Source organism: Dipteris shenzhenensis, chromosome 25, assembly GCF_047967505.1.
Source record: "Dipteris shenzhenensis isolate YYH24624 ecotype China chromosome 25, Dip_SZ_1.0, whole genome shotgun sequence".
NCBI lineage: Eukaryota > Viridiplantae > Streptophyta > Polypodiopsida > Gleicheniales > Dipteridaceae > Dipteris > Dipteris shenzhenensis.
This window is the reverse complement of record NC_141620.1, coordinates 32,560,082-32,568,532: the sequence shown is the minus strand read 5'-3', so window position 1 is coordinate 32,568,532 and position 8,451 is coordinate 32,560,082. Positions and strand designations below refer to the sequence as shown.

Below are 8,451 nucleotides of genomic sequence, written 5' to 3'. Positions count from 1 at the left end.
ATGTGGTAACTCGGAGCTTCCCTATCTTTCATGCCGCCATGCCACCTGGTGTTGCTCTCGAAGTTCACATCATGCCCCCTCTAGTCTACCCCCACTCTGGTCTGCGTAGTGTCTGGTAGTCTGCCTCTGCCATGCATCGATTTTCGCGCGCGCGGTGCACGCTGCACTGCAGCCTTTGCACGCTGACGCGATGGCTCTGGAAGACTGCATGTCCCTCGTTGATGGCCCTTCGCATGGAGCCACGTGTGCAGCCAGAGTTACCCCAGCCGTCGCCCCATTTTCTCTAGCCATCGCCCCCACTTTCCATCGCCCCCACTCTAGTCCGTGCAGTGTCTGGCAGTCTGCTGCCTCTACCAGACACTGCCTCTACCAGTCCTTGCTGACGCTGTGCCACTGCCCCGTTCTGCGTGGTCGCCACTCGCCAGACCTCTGCTTTTATCCCCGAGCCTCTCTCCTCACACGTACGGGATGCAACCTCCTTGGTTTAGATGCCTCCACTCCTCCCGCGAGCCTCCCTCCTCTCACCGGACCTCCTGCGAGCCTCCCTCCTCTCACTTACGGGATTTACCGCCGTAAGAGATATAAGAGATAAGAGATGACAAATTTTGGAAATTAAGTTTTTAAATAGAATGTTGTATACCTTTAAATTTTAGACAATATTTTTGTGGGTGTTAAGAAAAATGTTTTTGACAAAATTGATTTCATTACCACCTCGACAATCCGAATATACGTAGCTTGTTAATTACCTGCACGTCTGGTCTCTGAGCAAGTTCGAACACAGCCCACTCCAAGAGACGTGTCTGTGCTTCCGATAATCGGCTCCCACAGTAGCATTTCCCGTTGCGTTTCAGTGAGATCGGCATACTGCGTCAGTAATGTGTCGAGAAAACAATCTGGCTTCTGCAATGCATCAAGCAAAGTTGCAAAGTTCAAAATACGTCACCAAAATCCCACCATCAAGGATCCATCCCTGTGCATTACCTTCCCTTTATCTAACAGGTCCCTCTCCTCTTCGATCAGAGCGCGGAGCACCGCTGTGCGTTTTTGTTCGACTGTGTTTACTGTATGTTCCCATGCCTTGTTAGGAATCCATTTCAGGGCTGGGAAGAAGTCTCTCCAATCGACTGCTAGAGTTGTTTTCATAATGTCTACGACGAGAATCTCGTATATCTCCCATCTTGAAACATGCCGCCCCATCCCCTTTACAAATACAGATTCAGGATCCCGTCCCAAGACTCGCAGGATAAAAAGGAGCTCTTATATTACAATCTTTTCGGACATCTGAAGCTTCAACGATTTACACATAATGCCTTCAGACATTTACCTGGTACATTGCAAATGGGAACAATGCCTTCTTGACATGCTCTCTGATGTTCAAACAACCGATTGTTCCAGGGGACGCCTGGATCTCCTTGTATATTCCTTGAAGGAATTTCTTTGACAGGGTTCTGCGTAGTTCCTGAGTCTTCTTTTGTAGAAAATGAGCAAAAGATGCTGTAAAATCCCGCGGAAAATTCGAGGGCCAAGCAACAAAGGCGAAAGTCTGATTCTTTTACGGAACTGCTGCAAGGAACAGAGCGACTGTGCGAGTACGAGTTCACCTGTGGGATTTGGCCAAGAAGATTGTTGACAAGCACCCTCTTGAGCATCCGGTATTCGTCCGTGTAGTCAGACACTGCAACTATCTGCTTGTGCTTGGTAAGAATGTCAAAAGCCTTGGACATCTTCTTGGAAGAGATCGAATCATGTTTGGTAATAAGGGTCTACGCACAGGGAACACGTAGGTAAGAGATATGCATCCATGAGAATAACTAAGGAACGAAATATAATCAGCAATTACGTGGTGATTGAGGGAGAAACGTCCAGACCTCTTCGGCGAGTTTGGAGGAATTGATGATGACAAGCGTGTCTGCACCGAGTCGAACGTTTTGTAGGGGTTTTTGACTCGGAGCTGCAGGAGGTTCCCGAGAATGAGAAGGCCTGGAACGGCTGGAGGTCAAAGACAATACGAAAAGAGGTGCCGGGGAAGCAAGTATAAGTGAGCATACAAGAAACACAGACTCGTGTCTCTCTCTCTCTCACACACACGCATTCACACGCATGTCCAAAGTTGGCAAACGAAGTAAATATAAGAGTCGCAGTCGTGTCTCTCTCTCACACACACATTCACACGCATGTACTAAGATGGCAAACGAAGCAAATATAAATGAGCATATCGCATAGTAGTACTTCTCTCTCTCTCACTCACAACACACATACACACACATACATGAGTGGGAAACGAAGCAAAGATAAGTGAAAATATAGCGAGTTGCACTCCTCTCTCTCACACACACAAAACACGAGAGAAAATGACGGGGGGGAAAGAACGTCACACACATAAAATACGAGAAATAAAGGAGGGAAAGAACCTGGCGAAGGACGTTTCTTGGAGACGACTGTGGTGCTGGCGAAGAACAAAAAGATCGACCGAAAAGCAATGAGCTGCGAATGAGGAGAGAGGGGGGCAGAGATCTCATGGAATAACGTTAATAGAGCAAGTCTAGTCTCCATGCTATCAGTCAAGCTGATATTGATCACAACAGGTCGCCCGCCTTCCGTCGTTGATTTATGCAGTGCATGGAGCACCAGAATGTCAAAGTCTCTTTCGCATATTTTTTTGCGTCGAGATCCAAGAAGTGGAAGAATCACACATTCAAAGCATTGTATTCGATTCTTGTGCGAAGACTTACAAAATTAGGTCTACCGGCCCTAAAACTCCGAAACTAACACCATTTTCAACTTATTGTCAACCGGAATCACTTGGAAAAAATCGCAAAAAACATTTGTATTTCCAACGGTTTTTTAGAGAGGGATATAAGGAAATGTCACATTAATAGTAGAGGAATGTCACCATGGATGGTACCTATACGTAGGAGAAATAGCACGGCCTTTTTCGGAAGCTCAAGAGCGCTACAAAAGGCACCTGCACGTAAGCGCATACCTCGTTATTTATTGTGGAGAAAATTGAATCCTGTAGGCACCAGCCAGCTCTTCTCTGCCCCTAATTCCGGGCTTGGTAATTCGTCGCGAGCTGAAGAACTTCACTCCACAACTGCAGCACCAGACAAGCGGTATGACAAGTTCGGAGTGAAGGTGTGTTGGGATTTCGAATCGAGATTCGATAAGCTGCTAATTACCACAATGAAGGTGAGAGATGGAAGGGGGAGATATCAAACGGCAAGAATGGAGGGAGGGGAGGGTAGATTGATCAAAGGACAATGAAGGTGAGAGGATGTCGATCAGGAGGATAATCAAAGGACAATGACGGTTGGAGGATGTCGATCAAACGGAAACGTTACGATAACATCAGTGGGTCTTCCTTTCAATCTTAGCAATGCACCGGTGCTTGGATTTGAATGTGAGCACGGAAAAGCTTCAAGCACGAAAAATGCCTCCACCACTAGGCCACCTTTTGCCACCTTCGCGTCACAGCTATAGAGCATTGCTCGCTCTCTCTCTCACTCTGCCGCGGTCGCTCAAAAATAAACAAGGACCGTCAAATATGATACTTTTGATTTGCAGGAAGTCTCCATCCGCGAGTTCTCATGTCCCCATCAGTACTGAACCTTCACTGGCAGCTGGAGGATCATTTGTGAGTCATTATCAACCTTGGAAGACGTCGCAGAGTTGAGGTGTCGAGTGGAAGATCTCCCCCTCCCATCGCTTGGGATATGTTCGCATCTCTCTACGAGTACAAGAACACTGAGAAGCCAAATCAACCATAGTTTTCACAACATCAATGAAACCGGTCATGCTTATGTACTCAAAATCAAAGACTGCAACAATCAACTCACAGTAGTTGGAAATTGCCAGCCAACGGCAAATTTCAACACTGAAAAAGCTCCAGTCAATTTTACTTGGTGAAGAAATTAGGACTTGGGCCATTGACACATGCAAAGGTCATTCCAATCATCAAGCATTCATAGCTTCAGATAGAAGTAGAGGCAGAGGCAGATCATTCCAGCGAAGTGGTCACCATCAGCAACATAGTCATCAGCAAAGTTAGCATCGACATCATCCTCACAACATTAGCATCATCAAAGAGGAAATCATTCCAATCGAGGAAGATTCCAAGGACGAGGGAATGCATCCACCAACGTGTCAAACATTCAATGCAACTACTGTCATAAGTTTGGACATTATGAAAGAGATTGCCGTAAGAAGCATTACGACCAAGGAGGCCAATCCAGCAGCAACAATCAAGAGAATTTTTCAGGAAGAGGAAATCATCATGATGGACATTATAGTCACAGCCATTATGCAAATGAACCTGAGAACATGTTTCTTACAAGCGAGGAAATGCAAAAGACTAATATAGTGTATCTTAACACTGATTGCAATTCAAAAGAGGATTTTAGCTATCAAGTTGACCAAGCAGATCAAGATCCTTGGTACATCGACACTGGTGCATCATCTCATATGACAAAGCATCAATAATGGTTCACAGAGATGAAACCTTTAGAAGGATAGAAGAATGTCATCTACACAGCAGATAATACACCGATTCCAGTTCAAGGAAAAGGCATTGTCCCTATGAACAATTTCACTAGTATGAAAGTATTGGTGAAAGATGTACTCTATGTTGCGAAACTCTGCAAAAATCTCTTGTCAGTAGGTCAAATGATGGAACACAACTATCGAGTCATCTTTGATGGAGATGAATTCACTATCAGAGACAAATCTAGAGGATATCAGTAGCTAGTAGGAAAATCGGTTAAGGAAGGATGCTTGTTTAGAATGCTAGCCACAGTACCAGATTTTCATGCCATGTCAACTCAACTGCAACAGATGCCACTTTCTACAAAATGGCACAAGAGATATGGACGTGTCAATTTCAAAAGTTTGATAGAGCTCATAAATCAAAATATGACAATTGGAATTCCTAAGCTACAGTTTCTTGGAAAAGTTTGCGAAGCATGCTACTTCGGTAAACAAAAGCAAACCAGCTTTGGCAGAAGCACCTCTTGATCTAGAGGTACTCTTGATTTGATACATACACATGTATGGGGTTATACCCAGACTCGCAGTTCACTGTACTATTTGATTTTCATTGTCGACTACATCAGATATTTTTGGGTCTACTTTTGAAAAAGAAATCTAAAGTGTTTTGCATAATTTCAAGAATTCAAAGCCATGGTAGAAAACCAAACAGGCAGAAAGATCAAAGTCTTGAGATCAAACAGAGGAGGTGAATAGATGCCTTCAGCATTCATGAATTTTTGTAGAAGTTATGGCATTCAAAGACAATTCACTTGTGCAGATACTCCTTAGCAGAATTCATGAGCTAAAAGGAAGAATAGTACTTTAGCAGATAGTGCTTAAGAAATACTTAGTGAGAAGCATCTTCCAATTAATATTGGGCAGAAGCAATAGCCACTGCAAACTACTTGCTTAATTGGCCTTCAACCGAACCGATACAGTGTATGACAACTTATGAAGCATTCACTGGACACAAGCCACGCATTGGGCATCTTCACATATTTGGTTGCATAGCATATGCCCACATACTTGATAGCCATCATAGAAAACTAGATGCAAAGTCACGTAAATGCATCATGGTTGGCTACAGTGAAGAAAGCAAGGGTATTCAAATGAATATATTTATTCATTTTTTCGATCGAAGACTACTAGATGGAGATATAGTTAAAGCACAAATGATGGATTTATTTTAGACATCTTCTCCTTTTGAAAACCCGTTTCAAAGTTGAGATTTGAACATCAAGACAATTGGAGGATAATATTTTGGATTGGATTTGGATATGTATGGAGGACATGTTTGGTACCTTGTGTGTGTGTGTGGAACTCACAAAGAGTCTTATCTTGTAAGGCTGATATCAAGTTAATACCACTTTATGTGTTGGCTCTATTTTCTTGTGTGGTCTTCTCCACCTTATCTTCTCCCTCCTTCTCTCCCACTTGAGCTTCTTCCTCCATAGTATGCATCTCTCTTTCTAGTTTCAACATGGTATTAGATCTTGTGTTCTTCTCCCCCCTTCCATACAGTGGCCATTTGTAGCCCTTTTGAGATGCCTCTTTTCATAACTGGTTGTTCAATCACCCTTCTTGTTGTTGGCCACATTTCAACTTGGGCTGCTTGTATCATGGACGTTGTTGTATTCTACTACGAGCTCCATCTTGTTGTATTCTATGCTATGAATGACTATCGGTCCCTTCTTGGCCGCTGTTACCATTGCAACTAGATATCAACTCTATGAAGGCTCTTATGACAGAAGCATCTCAATAGGTTGATAGGCGATGAATATTTTTGTGAATCATGATTGTTGTGAAGAAGTGTATTTGCTACTACTATTTCATCAATTACCAAGAGTTGTTTATATATACTATGTTGATTGCATTGTTCTCACAAGGAATTGTGTATACAACTACTACTTGTTGCCAACTTTTTCATTGCTATTCATCGTCTGGTTTTTGCACAAAAGATATCTGTAGTAGCCGAATTCTGAAAAGTCCCTTTTCTTGGCTATTAATAATTTCTATGATTTTCTTGGTTCTAAGAAATATAGGGGTATTTTAATGCATGCTTGCTCACACGTATTTTTTGGGATTTTAGAGAGTGACCACCTCGGGGGCAAGGTTTCATTAACATTTGGCAACCAAGGTTGTTTTTAGTCATTTTAGCCAACTCTCACTCCTTGTACATAGATCCACACATGGTGGAAGGCAAGGATGCAAGAATTTGGAAGGGTTGCATTGCAAGGAAGGCAAGATTCTATGGAAAACCTTGAATTATGCTTGCCGGTGAGATGCAAACTGGCCGAACACATTTAGATAAACCCAATGTGCCTATTGCGTAGAAAATCCATAGAATTGGTTAGGTGGCATAAGCTCAAGGCGACACTATCGAAATCGAGCCTCATTCTCAGTTCTACATAGGCTCACATGGACCTTGCTCATGGGTGACACATATAGGCTTCCATCTATGTTAGTCATTAATTGGACATGCAACTACTCGGCAGTACAGATGGTAATGTGGGAGTTCTGGAATAAGATGATCTTTCAATACCAAGTGCAGATGGTATTCTCGGAATTGGCCATGTTGGCCATGGTCAAATGTAATCTTCGAGATCTAATCGGGATTATCAGTTCAAACAACCTGCTAGTTAGTCATGCCTTACTAAAGGTCCGAGTAAACTTGCACCCGGGTAGGTGCTATCTTTGCTATGTACAGCATAGGCCAAGGGCGATGTGCCCCATGATTGGCCAAATTTTGAAAAGGTCTTCTTTTTGCTAGGGCTGACCATGGGCCCACATAAAATTCAACATTTAATTTTTTGTTAAACGGCACAAACACCCATGGGCATCATCATTTAAGGTAGTTCTTGATCAAGAGCACATGATCTTCATCAACGAGTATCTTTAGCTCAATTCAAGTTCAATTCAAGGAACTTTGTAGAGCAAGTCACATCGGTTTAGTTAACTTGTGCAAGTCCATTTACATTTGAATCCATATTCAAAATCAAGTAGCAACCTCAACAAAGTAGTAAAAGTGATCAACATCAGAAAGGAGTATCATTAGTCATGATTTCAATTGAGCAACAATTAATGCCCAAATAACATACTATTGGACAGCTAATCAACCATCAAGGTTTATGTGCATCAAACAAAATCCTCGATTAATAGGAGTTTTCCATATCCTTGAAGTGATAAGTCAATGCTCAACACCATTATTCCAAAGTTTGTACATTCAGTAAGCACAAGAATTTGACAAATTAAAGGTTCTTTATGTTTTTTGCAATTACTAGTGCAACATGGGGAGTTATCATCAGCAACAAGAATTCATCAACAATAAGCAAACCAATACTACTAGGGGCAATATCTCTGTAAAATACAATCAAACACTTGCGAGCAAGCATACATTTAAAATACACCTATATTTAAAATTGTATGTTTTTTGGTATAATTTCCCCCCCTCTTCTAAACATATACATGTTGCAAATTTGATTTTAAAAGTCCCTTGTTCTAAAGGGAAGGTTGCTTCGATGGTGATTCCTACATTTTCACTTTCCACCAGTGGTTGGGGGAAGAAGTGCCAAGGAGTGGATGAATGGGATTTTCCCACATTTGTTTCATGTCTGCACATTGATGGATCCCATCTATCTCTACTTCGGCTATGGCCCCAAGTCTGCCAAATTAATAAATCTCCTTCAATTAATGAACCTAACTATCTTTCGTGACCACCTTGAGGAAACATTCTTTAAAACTAAATTTCCCTAGTTTTGTCCCCATACACCTCACTCGCACACAGATGGCCAACTATGAGGGGCACATCTGCTCGTGTCATACGTTGCTAGGTAGCAAGAGGTCACCTGAGCCGAGCCACGTTGAGCAATATTGTTTTCATATAGGACATCTAGAAGGCATGAATCACTTTGTCTTGTAGGGTCGCTG

At 42.5% G+C, this 8,451-nt stretch overlaps 1 pseudogene; it reads right to left on the bottom strand.

The window, feature by feature from the left end:
• Positions 1–283: 283 nt before the first annotated feature.
• Positions 284–1,993, bottom strand: LOC147885764 (ent-kaurene oxidase 2-like; annotated as a pseudogene).
• Positions 1,994–8,451: the final 6,458 nt, after the last annotated feature.